This window comes from Petaurus breviceps, unplaced genomic scaffold (genome assembly GCF_028583685.1).
Source record: "Petaurus breviceps papuanus isolate PSGF00001 unplaced genomic scaffold, PetGlider_PUasm1.0 90977, whole genome shotgun sequence".
Lineage (NCBI taxonomy): Eukaryota > Metazoa > Chordata > Mammalia > Diprotodontia > Petauridae > Petaurus > Petaurus breviceps.
The window spans coordinates 52,720,260-52,737,228 of record NW_027187391.1 but is presented as its reverse complement, the minus strand read 5'-3'; the positions used below and the strand labels follow the sequence as shown (position 1 = coordinate 52,737,228).

At 38.4% G+C, this 16,969-nt stretch overlaps 1 long non-coding RNA gene across 1 annotated transcript in view; it reads right to left on the bottom strand.

Moving 5' to 3' along the window:
- LOC138153325 (uncharacterized) overlaps positions 1-16,969 on the bottom strand; it is a 151,725-nt gene that overhangs the window by 134,515 nt on the left and 241 nt on the right. The window contains exon 2 of the long non-coding RNA XR_011166344.1: positions 12,904-12,988. This is a non-coding gene — a long non-coding RNA (uncharacterized lncRNA). The remainder of the gene's footprint in view (positions 1-12,903; positions 12,989-16,969) is intronic.

The following is a 16,969-nucleotide window of genomic DNA, read 5'->3' as shown; positions in this document are numbered from 1 at the left end:
AGAGAGAGAGAGAGAGAGAGAGAGAGACAGAGAGAGAGACACAGAGAGAGAGAGAGACAGAGAGAGAGACAGAGACAGATGGAGACAGACAGAGACAGAGAGAGAGACAGAGAGACAGAGAAAGAGAGAAAATGAGAAAGGGAGAGTGGGAAGGAGGGAGAGAATTGCCAAGGCCCAGAGTTGCTGAGAGACAGACAGAGAGAGAGAGAGAGAGAGAGAGAGAGAGAGAGAGAGAGAGAGAGAGAGAGAGAGAGAGAGAACTGCCAGCCAAAGCCACCAGGAGTGCTGAGGGCCAGAGGGCCAGTTGGAGATGACCAGGACTTTTGAGAGCTGCCAAGAACTGAGGAGGCATGACTGTGGTAAAAGAAAGTGCTGTTGTTGGAGAGGTCCTGGAACTTTGCTATTGGTTTAGAAGACCTGAAAGAGGATTTTATTATTGCATGTTTACAGAAATCCTGGAGGAGGGTCTTGCTGATGTTTTCAGGGGTCCTGAGACTGTTCTGCAGGCAGAGAGTGAATTGATGCGGATGCTGGCACTGTATATTGAGCCTTTGTTAAGCTTTGTCTTTCCAGGAAAAGAGATTGCTGAGAACTTGCCTGGGATCAAGATGAAGAAAAGACCTCTCTTTGAGTATTGAATGCTATGATGATATTGTAACCTTGTTGTGGCTTAGGGGTAGGTGGTCTTTGTTAAGTGAAAAACCACTGGCCCTTTGAGAAGGTGCTTGGTGGTAACTGAGGACAATTGTAATTCAGTTGTGATCCAGGGGTGGAGTACTTTGATTTATTTTCTGCTTTGTGACTGACCAAATGAAAGTGCTTTGTTTAAGATTGAAAACTAATCTCCACTTGAGAAGAGAGACTTTGTGATTGACCAAGTGAATGTACTAACCAGGGGTGGAGTACTTTGACTTTATACTTTGTGACTGAAATGAGAACTTACTAAATGACTGAATTGGTCTGTATTTTGAGTTTCACTTTTCTGTGAATGTTTTGCCTTAATTTGTTACTGCATATATAGAGAGTTACTACGCTTGTAATTCTGAACCTGGAAGTTGTTTTTGCTTGGCATTACAAGGTATCCATTAGGAACTGTATAACTAGAAACATTTCTTAACTGTTCATGAAGTAAGGGTTAGAGAAAGTAGATCCATATAGCCCAGTGCTTCACTAATAGTCATGAAAAAAATACAAAGACCCAGTGGAAGGAATGAAGCATATTGGGCAGATACTCTGTGGAATCTATGGAAGAACATAGGCATGAATGCACAAAATATATGTGGTTGGGTGGTAAGATAGAAGGAATGATGAGATCACCATAAAGTGTTAAGGTCAGGGTTAAGGGTGCTCAAGACTGCAAAATACCAACATTCCTGCTGAATGAATTCAACTCAAGTCTTCTCTCAGCCAAAGAAAAGCAAAGTTTATTAAAAGTTTGCCATATTGGGTAGACTCTTAAGGAGCCTCAGTATGTGTGATGCTTGCATTGGGCAAGCAGGCCAGAATCATCTGACACAGAGTGTGTCTGTGCTAGATTATTCATGGAGGCCAGATGGGTCTTCCATATAGAAAGGTTGTGGGAGGAATCTAGGGGTAGTCTCAAGGAGGAGCCAGATGAGGTCAGATTCCAGTAATGAGTTTGGGGAGTGCCTTCAGGAGGAGTCAGATGAGGTCAGACTCCAGTAATGAGTGATTAAGGGTGGGAAGTTGCTGGAGACTACCTGGAGAATAAAGCAACTGCAGGCTAGTCCAGTTCAAGGGTGTAACAAATTTGGGTATAGATATTTTGGGAGGATCAAGGATGGGAAGTTGCTGGACAAAGGAGGGCTAACAAGTAACAAAGGTTTGGACAGAGCTACAATGAAAGACTTATGGCCTCAGGCAAAATGCCTTAAGTGGGAAGATTCAAGGAGATCTCAAGAGGGTTCCCAGAGCCTGTACCTCATCAAGAATACTATTACTAGTGAGACCATAGCTCTATTTCAGTATTGTAGCCTATAAGCAGCACATTTTGCAGTCCCTCAAAAAAACTATAAGCTCCTGAAGTGTAACAGTTGTTTTCCTTTTTGTCTTTTTGTCCCAGGAACCAAATATACCACCTTTCATGTAGTAGGAGTTTTAAAAATGTCCATTAAATTTAAAGCAAATTGATAGAACTGACTTTTTTCTTTAAAGAGTTTACAAATCTGTTAGAGGAGATTATTATAAAAATAATTATACGGTAAAGTCATGTTGGACAAGGTACATAAGGATATAAAGGGGTATACAGGTATAAAGAAGGGAGAACTCATTTTTGGGAGGAAACAGAGAAGAATTCATGAAGTAGGTGACATATGACTTAGGATTTAAAATATGGCTAGAATTTTAATGTCTGGAGATAGATAACATTTCTTACAGATGGTACAAAATGAGCAAGATTATGGAGAAAGAAAAACATATTGCAAGTCTCAAAGTCTTGAGAAGTACAGTGTGACTAGACCACAGGTATTTGAATTGGAATAACAGGAGATAAAAAAAATCAGCCAATCAAAAATACTTATTATGTCTATTGTTTTCCAAGTACTGGATAGAAAGAAAGTCAAAAGACAGTCTCTGATCTCCAAGAGTTTAGTCTAGCAGTGGAGATAAAATCCAAACAACTATATACTAAGAAGATATAGTTAGTACAAATTGGAGAGAATTAATAGAAGGAAGGCCCTAGAATTAAGGGAAATAGCAAAAGTTTTCATGTAGAAAGTAGGGTTTTAGTTGTGACTTTCAGGAAGCCATAAGGCAGAGATTAGGAGATAGAATTCCATGTAAGAAAGATAGCCAGTGAAAATTCAAAGTCAGGATATGGAATATATGTAGAACAGAAAGAAGGCCAGTGTCATTGGATCCCAAAGTACCTGGATGGGAATAAGATATAAGAGGACTGGAGAAGGCACAAGGTTCCAGGTTATGATGTATTTTGAACTCTAAACAGAGGGTTTGTATTTGATCCTGGAGGCAATCAGGAATCATTGGAGTTTTTTTTTTGAATAGAGGCCTTCCTTGAATGTTACTTTGTAGAGGGTAGACTATATAGTTCACAATGAGGAGTCACTGGGTATTTTTGAATAGGAAAGTAACAAAAGCAGAGCTATGATCTGGGAGGATTACTTTGGCAGAAGTGGTTTGTGGTATTTTTTTTAGAGTGACTGGAAATGGGGACCCAAATAAGTAGGAAACTATAGTGGTGAAGGGAATAGGCAAAGAGGACTACCAGGGTGGTGTCAATAAGAATAGCAAATTAGTGATATTAATGATAGGAGAAAAAAAGTCATTTTATAGAGCTGGAATCCACAGTTGTGGGTAACTAAGTGGATGTTATGGATTGGTGGTGAGGGAAGAGAAAGGAGGGAGAATGAGTTAAAGGTAACTTTTAGGTCTCTGGTTATATGCAAGATAAATGATGTTATTGACAGAAATATGGAATTTGGGGGGAAGAAACTGCTATGAGGAGGGAAGTAATGATTTCAATTTTAGATAGCATAAGTCAGAAATGCCAGAATCATGTACAAGTAGGCATGCCATATACAGCAGGGAAAAGAAAAGGGAAAGGGGCTGAGAGCTGGCAATCATCTACATAGGGGTAGTTATTGAGGCTGCATGGTGTAATGGGAATGTAAATTTAAAGATCTTCCCTGCTCCTAGGCTAAAGTGCACCTGGAGCCTGGGGTGGGAGGCTTGTTTTTCAGTAGATACTTCTTGATTGGCCAGTGAGTCAATAAGGTTGTTACATTCTCTGAGCCAGGAGAAGGCTATATAAGCCCTGATGTGAGACTTTGTTTTGGGGCTCACTTTGAGAAGTGTTCTGTGATTTGATCTGGATTCTGGGAAGCCGTTGTCCAGAGCCCCCCGGCTTTGAAAAACCCAGATGTTGAAACCCAGATGTTGATTGGGTATGAATGTAATGGTTGGACAGTTTGGAAATCTGTCTTCTTGATCTGTTTCTGACTTGATGATTCTGTCTGTATATTCTGAAGTTCGGGGTGCTGACCTCTTTCCCCTGAACTAGGTAAACGATACATGTTTGACTGATTAAAGTAAGCTTGTTAACCCATTTTGAGTTGCTTTCCTTTATCAAAGCAGATCCAAGAACCTGTATGGGCAGCCACCCTGAGGACGCTTGGGGTGCTTGCCGCTACACATGGGTGGATAATGTTACCAAGGAAAAGAAAAAAAAAAAGTGTCTTAAGAATATCCTGCATTTAGTAGGTGGAAGGGAAAATGAGAGTGAATGCTAGAGGCTTAGAACTGCCAGAGATGTATGAAGAAAGCTCTGATGGTTTACTTTTACAGAAGCCAAGGAAGGAGAAAAGATTCCATGCCTCTTAAGGGAGGGGAGAAAGACAAGGCATTCTTTCATACAATGTTGCAGTGAAGAGAAAAGATAGAAGGTGGTAGGATAAGAAGTCCTGGTTGTTTCCTTGGTGTAGTGCTGCTTGTTTTTGGATAGGGAAATAAGGAAGTAAGGAAACAAGTATTGATTAAGTTCTTACCATGATCCAGGCACTGTTCTAGGCATTTTATGTGCATTATTTCATTTGATCCTCAAAATAATGCTGGTGCCATTGTTATTCCCATTTTACAGTTTACTGAGGCTTATAGAGGTTAAGTGATTTGCCCAAGGTCACAACAGTTGGGGGACAGCTAGGCAGTGCAGTGGATAGAGGGCTGGGTTTGATGTCAGGAAGACTTGAGCTACTTGAGTTCAAATCTAGTCTCAAATAGTTACTGACTGTCTGACCCTAGGTGAGTCACCTAACCTTTCAACCTCAGTTTCCTCATTTTTAAAATGAGCTGGAGCAGGAAATAGCTGGGGGAAAAAAATCACTCCAGTATCTTTGCCAAGAAAATTCTAAACAGGCTCATGAAGACTTGGGTATGACTGAGATGACTCAACAATAGCTAGTAAGTGTTTTAGGGAATATTTGCATTTGGCTCTTTCTGAGTTCATACCCAGTATTCTATCCATTGTGCTATCTAGCTGCCTCAAGGCAGCTTAGGGAAGACCTGAGCAAATTATTAAAAGGTGATAAAGGAACCATTGAGAAGAGAGAACTTTAAAAAAAGTAAGGGAGAGAGGAGATAAATGATGGCTTGAAGTACTAAAAGATCTAGAAGCAGATAGAATATCAGTAGTGGGGAATGACTATGTTAGCAATCATGACATTGGTAATATTGCTGGACTGCCTTCCTTTTTTTAGCTGAGCCTAATTCTTTGTCTACATTTAAGCTGTGATATAAGTAAAGCGTATCTTGGAATTAGCATTCTAGACCTATTTACCAAATTACTCTTCAAAAAGTGTAGCAGGGGTGGTTATTTTATGAAAACTTAAAATGATACCTTACTCCTGATCAGTTAGATGATATTTACAAATTTTGAAGTAATTTTTTTTCACAATTTTATTTACATGAGCTTCTTATTCAGTCAGTGAGGCCTTAACCATTTGGTAAGCTCCTACCAAAATCAGCTAGGTAGTACATGGATGGTACTGGGCCTGATATCAGAAACACTCATTTTCCTGAGTTCAAATTCAGCCTCAGACACTTACTAATTGTGTGACCCTGGGAAAATCACTTATTCCTGTTTGCCTCAGTTTCATATCTGTAAAATGAGCCGGAGAAGGAAATAACAAACCACTCCAGTGTTTTTGCCAAGAAAACCCCAAATGGGGTCACACAGAGTCAGACATGACTGAAATGACTGAACAACAAAAAGCACCTATTATGTACCACAGGTAGTGCTAATCCTAAGGTTACAAAAAAAGACAAAGGAAAGTCCCTGCTCTCAAGGAGATCAGCCATTTACAAGATATACTGGAAGAAACCAAAAAAGGAAAGGTATTAGAATTGAGGGATCAGGAAAGGATACTTGTAGTAGGTGGAATTTTATCTGGGACGTGAAGGAAGCAAGGGAAATCTGGAGGGGAAGACAGAGCACTTCAGATTTAGGGGAAAGTCAGTAAAAATGCCTGCAGGTAAGAGATGAAGTTTGTTGTTCAAGTAACATTATGGAAGACAGTGATACTGGATCACAGAGTAAGTGATGGGGCATAGGAAGTATGAGAACACCAGAAAGGGAGAGCAGTAGGATATTCAAATCTTTCATTGAATAATCATTCAATTCATAAAATATTTACCTTAAAGATATAGAAAGCAGAAGTATTTAATGATCTGAAAAATACTCACATTCAACTTTTTTGTCCTAATCAAAGAAGCTAATGTAATTTTGAACTACATTAAGAAAATTGTAATTTCCAAAAATAAAAAAGGTGGCAGTTCTACCATGCTTTGCCCTTATCAGACCACATTTGTAGTATTTGCTTAGTTGTGAGTTCCAGTTTAATGAGGACATTTTAAAATTAAAGAACATTTGGCAGATGGTAACAAGGAAGTTGAAAATATATTGTGTAAAAGTCATATAAGAATCATTTGAAACTGGAGATTTTTCTCCTGGAGAAAAGAAGACTGTTCAGGGATGGGGAATGGATGAAATGATTTCTATTCAGGTATTTGAAAAACTGTTATGTGGAAGAAAGACCAGAATTGATTTGTTTGAAGTGGAAATGATGGGGGGAAGTTGCAAAAAAAGCAAATTTTGATTTCATATTAGGAAACATTTTCTAATGATCAGAGAAATTGATAAAAGTGGTAGGAGCTCCTTGGAAAGGAGCTTCCAACTCTTTGTAGATCTTCAAGCTGAGGTGATATCACCACAATTTGAGTATTTGTAATGAGGATTTCAGGGTGGGGTTTGAATTATGTTGTCACTGGGATCTCTTTCAAAAAGAAAATGTTTTTCGGGGTGGAGTCAAGATGGTGGAGAAGAAGCAGGACCTCCACTGGGCTTCGGCTTCCACCTTCCCCAATCCATGTAAAAGGGGAATCTAAACAAACTTTGGAGCTGCAGAACCCACAAAATGAAACAGAGAAGCTAACCTCCCACTGAGGACAGCCCAGTAGGCCAGCAAGAATCTGCCAGCTCAGTGTTCTGGGAGCTGAGCCCAGCCCCACACTGAGGCTTTAGCCCCAGGGAAGTCCTCACCACCCACCTGCCCCAGATCAACAGCAGTTGTGGCTATTTCCAGATTTGTCAACACATAGATGCAAAGGACAAAGTGACAGGTCAGTGCAATCTGGACTTTGGGACCCAGTAAGTGGGAGTGCATCACTTTTGCCCCCGGGGCAAGAAGCCTCTGAGACATCAGCACAGCCAGTCAGTGCCAAGTGGCAGCTTCAGGTCCTGGTCTGCAGAGAGCAGGGGGACCAAGCATCAGTCTGAGGAGTAATTGCTCTTGCTTTAACCTTCTTGGATGTAGATTGTAGTCTAGGGTGGAGGTCCTGGGGTGTGTGTCCAGCCTGCCAGAGCATGTAGAGGCTTCAGAGAAGGTACCCATCTAATACCTCTGGCAGCTGAGAAAACCCCAGCATTTGGGACAAAAGCTCCCCTGTCTGGTGGCAGAGTCCTAGTGTGGCAAAAAGCTCAGGGGTCAAGTGACTGAGGGGCAACAAGACCAGGCAAAGGAAACAAAGCAGACAGAAGATTCCAACATTAGACTCCTATTTTGGGGAAGTCAGAAGTGAAGTAAGAACTCCTGCACCAAAATCTTCTAAGGAAAATACGAGCTGATTACAGGCCATGAAGGACCTTAAGAAGCAGATAAGAGAAGTGGAGGAAAAATTGGGAAGACAAATGAAAACAATGCAAAAAAATTACAAAATGCAAGTCAACAGCCTGACTGAGGAAAATTATACCTTAAAAAATAGACTAACTGAAATGGCAAAAGAGGATCAAAAAGGCAATGAGGAGAAGAATGCCTTAAAAAGCCGAATTTGCCAGATGGAAAAAGAATCTCAAAAGCTCACTGAGGAGAATCATTGCTTCAGAATTAGATTGGAGCAAATGGAAGCTAATGACTTTATGAGAAATCAAGATGCTATTAAACAGATCCAAACAAATGAAAGAATAGAAGACAATGTGAAATATCTCATGGGAAAAACCACTGACTGGGAAAATACATACAGGAGAGATAATTTTAAAATTACTGGACTACCTGAAAGCCATGACCAAAGTAAGAACCTAGAAAGCATCCTCCAGGAAGTTCTCAAAGAAAACTGCCCTGATGTTTTAGAACCAGATGGCAAAATAGAGGTTGAAAGAATCCACTGATCACCTCCTGAAAAAGATCCCAAAAAGAAAACTCCTAGGAATATTATAGCCAGGTTCTGGAGTTCCCAGATTAAGGAGAGAATATTACAAGCAGCCAAGAAGAAACAATTTGAATATTGTGGAAACACAATCAGGATAACACAGGATCTGGCAGCTTCTACACTGAGGGATCAAAGGGCTTGGAATATGATATTCCAGAGGGCAAAGTAGCTGGGATTAAAACCAAGAGTCACCTACCCAGCAAAACTGAGTATCATGTTTCAGGGGAAAATATGGTCATTCAGTGGAACAGAGGACTTTCAAGCATTCTTGATGAAAGAACCAGAGTTGAATAGAAAATTTGACATTCAGATACAAGAAGCAAGAGAAGCATGAGAAGGTAAACAGGGAAAAAAAATCATAAGAAACTTAACAAAGTTGAACTATTAACTTTTCTACATGGAAAAAACAGTAATTGTAACTTATGAAACTTTTCTCAGTAGTTGAAGGGAATAGAAAGATATATATATATATATATATATATATATATATATGTCTATATATGAGGGTATATGGGAATATGAATATATATGTGAATGTGTGTATATATGTTTACAGGTATACATAGAGGGCACACGACCAATTAAACAAGAAGGAATGGTATTTAAAAGGTGAAATTAAGAGGAGAGAGAGGAATATAATGAGAGGAGATGGGGAGAGACAGAATGAGGTAAACTATCTCATATAGAAGAGGCAAGGGAAAATGGTTACAATGGAGGGGAAGAATAGGTAGGCAAAATGGAAGGGGTCAAACTTATTCCCATTGAATTTGGCTTGAGGAGGGAATGAAATACAAACTAAATAGGGTATCTCACCTTCCAGGAGAGTAGGGTGGGGGAACAGGATGAGAGGGTGGATGATGGAAGGGAGGTCAGGCTGGTGGGGAGGGAAGTTGGGAGTACCCACTTTTGAAAAGGGATGGGATCAAAGTAGAGAATAGAAAAAGTGGGAAGTGGGATAGGAGGGGAGGAAATGTAATCAGTCTTTTACAATAAATCTACTATGTTATTGTTTTGCAGTAGCCACACATGTACAACCTATAGTGAACTGCTTATCTTCCCAGTAAGGGTGGGAGACAAGGGAGGAAGGAAATGAATATGGGATTCAAAGTTTTAAAATCAAATACTCATATATATATATATATATATATATGCTATTATTAATACTATTTTACATGTAATTGGTAAATAAGATATACAGGCACTGGGGCATAGAGATCCACTGGAAAAGTCAAAAGGGGTATGGGAGAAAATATGGGAGAGAGCAGATTGGAGGAAGGGATATCCTGTTGGACTGCTATTGTGGGTTGGTGGGTAGGGGAAAATCAGGGAGAAAATTTGTAACTCAAAATCTGGCAGAAATGAATGATGTAAATCAGAAGTTAATAAAGCATTTGAAAAAAAAAGAAAATGTTTTGACTCTATGAATTATTTATTTATAATGCTAATCTTCCTAATGTGTAGATCCAATTATGCCATCCCCTTATTCAAAAGTCTTCAGTTGCTTTCCTTTGATGAGAAGATAAAATGCAAACATATTAGACTAGTATTTAAAGCATTTCTCAATCTGTTTCCCACATACTGCTTTTATCTTTTATCTCACTACCCCCACCCCACCCAATAAATATATTCCTGACAAACTGTATCACCAGCTACTTTCCAGTCATATCCAATCAACTCCTACAATCCCATAGTCAGTTGAGAATGTGTGCCCTCCACATTTTCATTTGCTGAAATCCTCCAAGGTCTAACTCATATAAGCCTTCTCATAATCTCCCCGGCTGAAACTGATCTTCCACTTCAATTTTCTTTTAGCATTTTGTCTAGCTCTCACTGTTGGCCTGACGACATTCTACCTTATATTATACTTATTCCTGTACATGCCTTATCCTTGTGCTTAGCACATTGCCTGGAATTTTTTTTTTATTTGCACCCATGATTACTGTAAGCACCTACACTATAACTTATTGTCTTAAAAAACTTCCTGGGACACTAGACGGTTTAATAGTTTGTGCCCGTGGTCACATAGCCAATATATGTTAGAAGCAGAATTTGAACCCAGATCTTTCTGAGTAGAAGACTGACTCTATCCACTATGCTCTTGGTTGTCTGCAGTTAGGAGCTGCCTTAATGTTTCTTGAATTTAATGTAATATTTATGCCAATTAGTTAACATATCAAAATTATTAATGGAAATCTATAGTACAATTGTTATATTTGGTCACATCATAATCAAATCAGCATATCCCTTTGTTTACTGGGATCATGTTTTCAAGTCAGGTGAAAGCAAATTAGCTAATCTCTCTTGTCCAAGGCTTATGACTATTGTAAATTTAATGCTGAGCTTCTTGGAGTTAAGTACATTCAGGAAGAATCAAACTAAGTCCAAGAGTAATGTGATATATCTTGAATCCTGCATGAGGACATCCACTCAAGATATGTCACTTAGTCTCAGACAGATAGGTTTCTCAGCTACAGCAAAGGATTGGGTCACACTTGGAAGTATTCTTATTTATTAACCAGTTAGATGGTATAGTGGATAGAGCAGTGGGTATGGAGTCAGGAAGACCTGAACTCAGTTCTGGCCTCTGATACTTACTAGCTGTGTAACCCAGGGCAAATCACTTAACTTTGATTTTTCTGTTTTCTCATCTGTAAAATAAACATCATAATAGCATCTACCTCTCAGAGTTGTTGTGAGGACCAAATGAATTAATTGTAAAATACTTAACATGTAATGCCTGGCACATAATAAGTACTGTATAAATATCAATTATTAGCATTTACTATACCTCCTTTGTGAATTCTATGAATGGCTAGGGTATCTAAACACCCCAGGTATCTAAACATCTGGTCAAAAACCAATCATTACTATCTTTAATTTGGCTTTAGCCACTGATTTGGAAATTTGTGTCAATACGTTATTCTTAATAAGCTGGTGAGAAGAACAGTTCTGTTTTTCATGTGATATCTTGTTCTTCTGATTTAGATCTGTAACTTAAAGTCTTAGAGAATTAACTGGGTCGTTAAGAGGTTAAGTGGTATTTCCAGGGTCACATACTGGTATATGTGAGACATATGTAACAGAAAGGTAGTTGACACAGGAGATAAACCACTGGAACCAGGAAGACCTGAATTCAAATTCCACTGCAGACACTGACTAGCCACATGACTCTGAGGAAGTCATTTAACTCCTTATTTACCTATTTCCTCATCTGTAAAGTGGGAATAACAATAGCACCTAACTTGGAAGCAAACAAGATAGTATTCATAAAAGGTCTTTAGTGCAATGTCTGGCACATAGTAGGTACTATATAAAATGCTAATGATTTTTATTATTGTTCAGAGGCAGAAGTCTAACCCAGGATTTACCGATTCCAAGGTCAGCATTTGATCTACCATGTCACTCTCACTTTTTCTCAACAAGAAGAAATAAAAATACAAAATTAAAATACATTTTTAAAATTTAAATTTATTCTCAACTGAAACCACAATATTAGGTTTAAATTTTCTTCTATGGAGGCTAATTATCTTCTCTATAATGGATTTTTTGAGTCTTTATCTCCATGAAAAGACAGCTGTGGTAAATTTTTCCAAGGCATTTTTTCTCTTTTACTATAATATATCTTGAGAGATTTAAATCACACATTCAGAAAATAATTGCCATTTTAAATTGAACTCAGAGCAGAACAAACCAATTACTCTGGTTGCATCACTGTAAAGCATCACACTTCTCTACTGGCTGCAGATATGTGCATGATCTTTCTATCACAATTAGGATCCCATTACCACTTCATTTGTATTCACCTCCTGAAATGGGATAAAAATATTCCAAGAGTATAAATCACCTTTGAAGCTCAGATTGGTCTTTTGTGGTTCATTCTTCACAAACTAGAATATGAAAACTCATAGATAAACTTATTTCTTCCAGTCTTTAGAAGTTTAAGGCTGAATTCTAATGATGGAAATAGTGAAACAAAGAATTTCTCAACTATGTTTGGTTATAAGTAGAATAGGAATGGGGGAAAAAAATCAAAATATACACTGCCAGGGACTTCAGAAAATTGGTTCTAGAAAACAATTCTCCATCCTTTCAATTAACCATCTTGATTTAAGGGCTAAATTTTTCAAAATAGCTAATGCTGAAGCTCTGACATTTTAACTATAGCAGATAGTTCTAAGTTATCATAGTTCATACAATTACATATATATATATGTATACATATATATATATATATGCATATATCAGTATTTGTAAGAAGTACTGCCTTAGGGAGGCAGCCATGAAATAATAGATGGAGAACTGCACCTCAGAATGAAGACCTCCTTGTTTTAAGTTTTGACTCTGATATTTTCTGTCTGTAGAAGCCTGGGGAAATCATTTTGTGCCTCAGTGACTCCAACAACCCTTTTAGACTATACATTGCAAAACACATGCCAATGTACATTTGTAGGTAAAAATTCTTAAACAGGAATTCCCTATACCAATGAAATCACAAGACTCCAGTTCTTCCGCAGCTCCTTTTATCCCATCAAAAGAAATAAACAAAACAACTAAAAAAAACCAAACAAAACCAAAAAAATACAACCCAATAAGAACAATAGCAAGAATGACATTTTAATGCTCAATTCATTAAAAAACATATAGTTGGAAATTTTGAATACTCACTTCCTTTCCTAAAAGTGAGGAAATTTTGCCAGTGGCATCAGTGTCAAGTGCCAGTATTGAGAATCATTAGTCATCATACTGAGTTCTGGGAAATGAAAGAAAACAAAACAAACAGCAAAGGTTCCTGTTCTTGAAAAGCTTATGACTTCTTGGAGGAAATAAAGAAAATATATCAAAAATAAAATAATACAAGGCTATATATCACTGAGTTAGCCCTCCCTAGAAGGAACCTTAGAAATAGTTCAGTCCAAAGAAGGGTGTTTTGGAGTCAGCTATGACTAGATTAGAAAGATAGACTGTTTAATTTTTAACATGAGCATATACCTCTCAGAAATGGGTAAACTACCAGTCTGGACTTGATTTATCATTTATTGATTGTCTAGACTTAAGAAAGTATTATTAATGTAAATAAAATTAAAAAGTGTATGTGCACACATTGCTTCCCCTCTCCCTGAGAGCCTCCTATATAAATATTTCTTTAGCTCAGCATAAGTGCAGTAGAAGGTTCAGTGAATGAAGTTATTGGTAAACTGAAGGCCTGGTGACTGTGGATTAATAAAGGATGAATGAGAGGATGAGAAGGAGAAACAGGAGGAGGGAAGGAATATGAGGAGCAGGAGGCAGAAGAGGAGAAGGAGGAAGAGGAGAAGGAGGAGAAAGAGGAGTAGAAGAAGAGGAAGAAGAAAAGGGAGGAGGAGTAAGAGGAGGAGGAGGGGATGGGAAAGGGGAAGAGGAGGGGGAGGGGTAGGAGGTGATAGTAATGGCAATTAAAGATTCCCCTGTATTGGCTTGGTTTTCAAATTGATTGTGTTAAAACCCAGAGTTTGTTAATCCCACCTGTGGGATGGGCTTGTTGATGTGAAAAGAAAGTCCTGAACTGGGAGGAGCTGGTGCGGTAGATTTGGAGAGACACTAGAGAGAGGCGGAAGATCTTTTTGGAAGCAGCACCTCGTGGAGAGAGAGAGACTAAGAGAATTGCTGGTGGCCGCTTTGAATTGCCCTGAACTTTTGAGACCTGCCCCCTGAGCTGCCAAGGACTGAGGAGACATGGCTGTTTTGCTGGTACTTTGTCTGTCTGTTTTGATGTTATTTTGCCAGATTTGTCCACTGGTGAAAGACTGTCCTTTTGTTGAAGAAGTCCTGGAACCTGGCTGTTCGCTAAGAAGCCCTGAGACTGTCCTGCAGACAGAGAGTGAATACTGTCCACTGGTGAGGGACAGTACTGTTGTTGCAGGGGTCTGGAGACTGTCCTGCAGACAGAGTGAATACTGTCCACTGGTGAAGGACAGTGCTGTTGTTGCAGGGGTCTGGGAGCCTTTCTGTTGGTACAGAAGCCCTGAAGAAGGATTTTCTTGTTGTATGTTTACAGAAATCCTGGGAGAGGGCTTTGCTAATGTGTTCAGGGGTTCTGGGACTGTTCTACAGACAGAGGATAAATTCATGAGGGGACTGGCAATGTATCTTGTGGCCTTGCTGGGCCTTGTCTCCCCAGGAACTAGGATTGCTGAGAACTTGCCTCTTGTCAAGATGAAGAAAAGACCTCCATTTGGGTATTAAGTGCTGTGTTTAAACTTGATGTAACTCTGGGGTAGATTCAATTGTGATCCAGGGGTGGGGAACTTTTGACCTTATGTTTGGAAACTAATCTCCATTTGAGAAGAGGGGCTTTAGTGGTGGATTAAATGAAGGTATAGCCTAGGGGTGGAGAAGTATTTAGAACAGAGACTTTGTAATTGATTGAATGATTGGAAGGTCCTGGGGTGGGGTAGTGCTTGGAGATTATTTAATCACGCTTAGTAAATGCTGTATTTTGAATGATGTCATGTTTTGATCTTCTCGGTTCTGGGTTTGTTACTGAATAAAATGGAGAGCACCTATGCTGGTATTTTGAACCTGGGAAGTTGCCTTCTTTTGGCATTACATTACAGAGTAGAAGAAAAGGAAGAAGAAAAGGGAGGAGGAGTAAGAGGAGGAGGAGGGGAAGGAATAAGAGGAGGAGGAGGGGATGGGAAAGGGGAAGAGGAGAGGGAGGGGTAGGAGGAGGACATAAGAGCATTTAATTAATATTTGCCAATTGATTGAACAAAGCTAGATGCTTAGAACTCATACACCAAGTTGGCATATATTGATGGGTATGAGAATCAGTCATTTTTAGTTAGTCTCAGGCTATGCTTTGTATTCCATCCAATAAGCCACCAGAGAACTAAGGCATAATCAAATATGTCCATTCATTTCTTACTTGCCCTATTGTTTTCCATCTGGATTATATCCCACAATAGAGACCATGCCATACCCCTTTTCCAGTAATCCATTTAGCTTTTTAACTTCATAGGTTTGATCTGTCTTGATGGATGGGTGAGGAAAAATTTACCTACTTCATTATATCTAGTGAGTCACAACCAATATATGAATCCCATCTGGTCATCTACTATGAAATAAGAGCTTACTTAGACATCTAATCGTTTGCTCTAACTGTGGCACTATGCACAATTCCTTTGATTTTAAAGGCAAAAATGAATTTTCCTGTCCACTTCTCCCCTATATATGTTTTATCTTCATATTAGAGTGTAAGCACCTTGAAGTCAGGTGCTGCTGTTCTGTGGTATTTTTTCCTGTACTTAGCACATACTACAGACATATTGCAAGTACTTAATAAACATTTTTCATTCATTTATTATTAATTATTTCAAAATAGTCTTTCCAGAAATTTCTCTTCTTCATTACTTCTTAACCATCTGGTTCCCAGTACTGCCTCTGTCCCATGATCACAATTTAACCTCCATATTTTCAAAAGCTTTCTGTCTTTTAGCCATATAATAAATTGTTAAATGTTGATATACCTATATCTTTAAATTTGTGTAACTGACACCCAATCATTGAACACAGGATAACTGGGGATATTGTGAAAGGAATTTACTGCCCAGCTATATGATAAACTATAACAACTTTGGAGTCCCTTGTAGATCTCAGATCTCATGAGTCATTATATATTATAATTATATATTATAATTTTGAGTAACCACATACATTTTAGAAGCAAGAAACAATGAGGACAACTTAATATGTAGCATACCATCTATAAGCTATTAATTAGTCATTAAATAAAAGTCCCTAAACATTTTTATAAAATGAATGGCAATTCAAAAATAATGTTTTAAATATTTAGGAAGATCTTACATTGTAACAGTCAAACCTGAAAATGGCATCTATCACTTAAAGAAATAAAAAAAAATGCAATTGTTGGGGCGGCCAGGTAGCACAGTGAGTAAGAGCTCCGGCCCCAGTGTCGGGATGACCTGGGGATCGAATCCTGGCTCAGATACTTAGCACCACACCCAGAAATAACTGGCCCTGTAACCTTGAACAAGTTACTTTACCTCAATTGCTTAAAAAAGAAAAATGCAATTGTTAAAGCTTCTTAAAGTCTTCTTAATATCCCTAGTTGAAAACAGAAGAAATAGTGTTAATCTTTTGGTAATCTTTCCATGATTTGCAGATGCTTGTTATGAGCTAGAAGTGTTCATTTACTGATGTTCCAAGAGCACAGCAATCTGGGCTTCCTAAAGCTTTAGGAAATAAAGATTGTGGAATTAGGAAAGCTTAATTTCATGCAATATTATTAGTTCTAATAAGAACTAGTTCTTTGCTTCTTACAAATTAAACACTTTTACTTTCATTTTTCTAAACCTTTTCTTTCTTCCTTATGTATGAATTGTGAAATATTAAAATGTTTTGTCTCATGGCCCCTGGCAGGCTTAATCATCTGGAAAATGAAAATCCTATTATGTATCTGTGTAATTCTAGTTTCTTAGAGGCACAACAACTTATAACTCAATACAGCATCTGTTCCTATAGACGTCAATTCAAACTTTTAAAGAAATTAGTGAAAGTACTGAGAAACAATTCTATGTAGCATACATTCCACTTTCAAAATTCAGTTTTCAAGTATTAGCAGATTACATAATTTGAATACTATCTTGGTTGTCTCATAAATCTTATTAAGTCTCTCTCTCTCTCTCTCTCTCTCTCTCTCTCTCTCTCTCTCTCTCTCTCTCTCTCTCTCTCT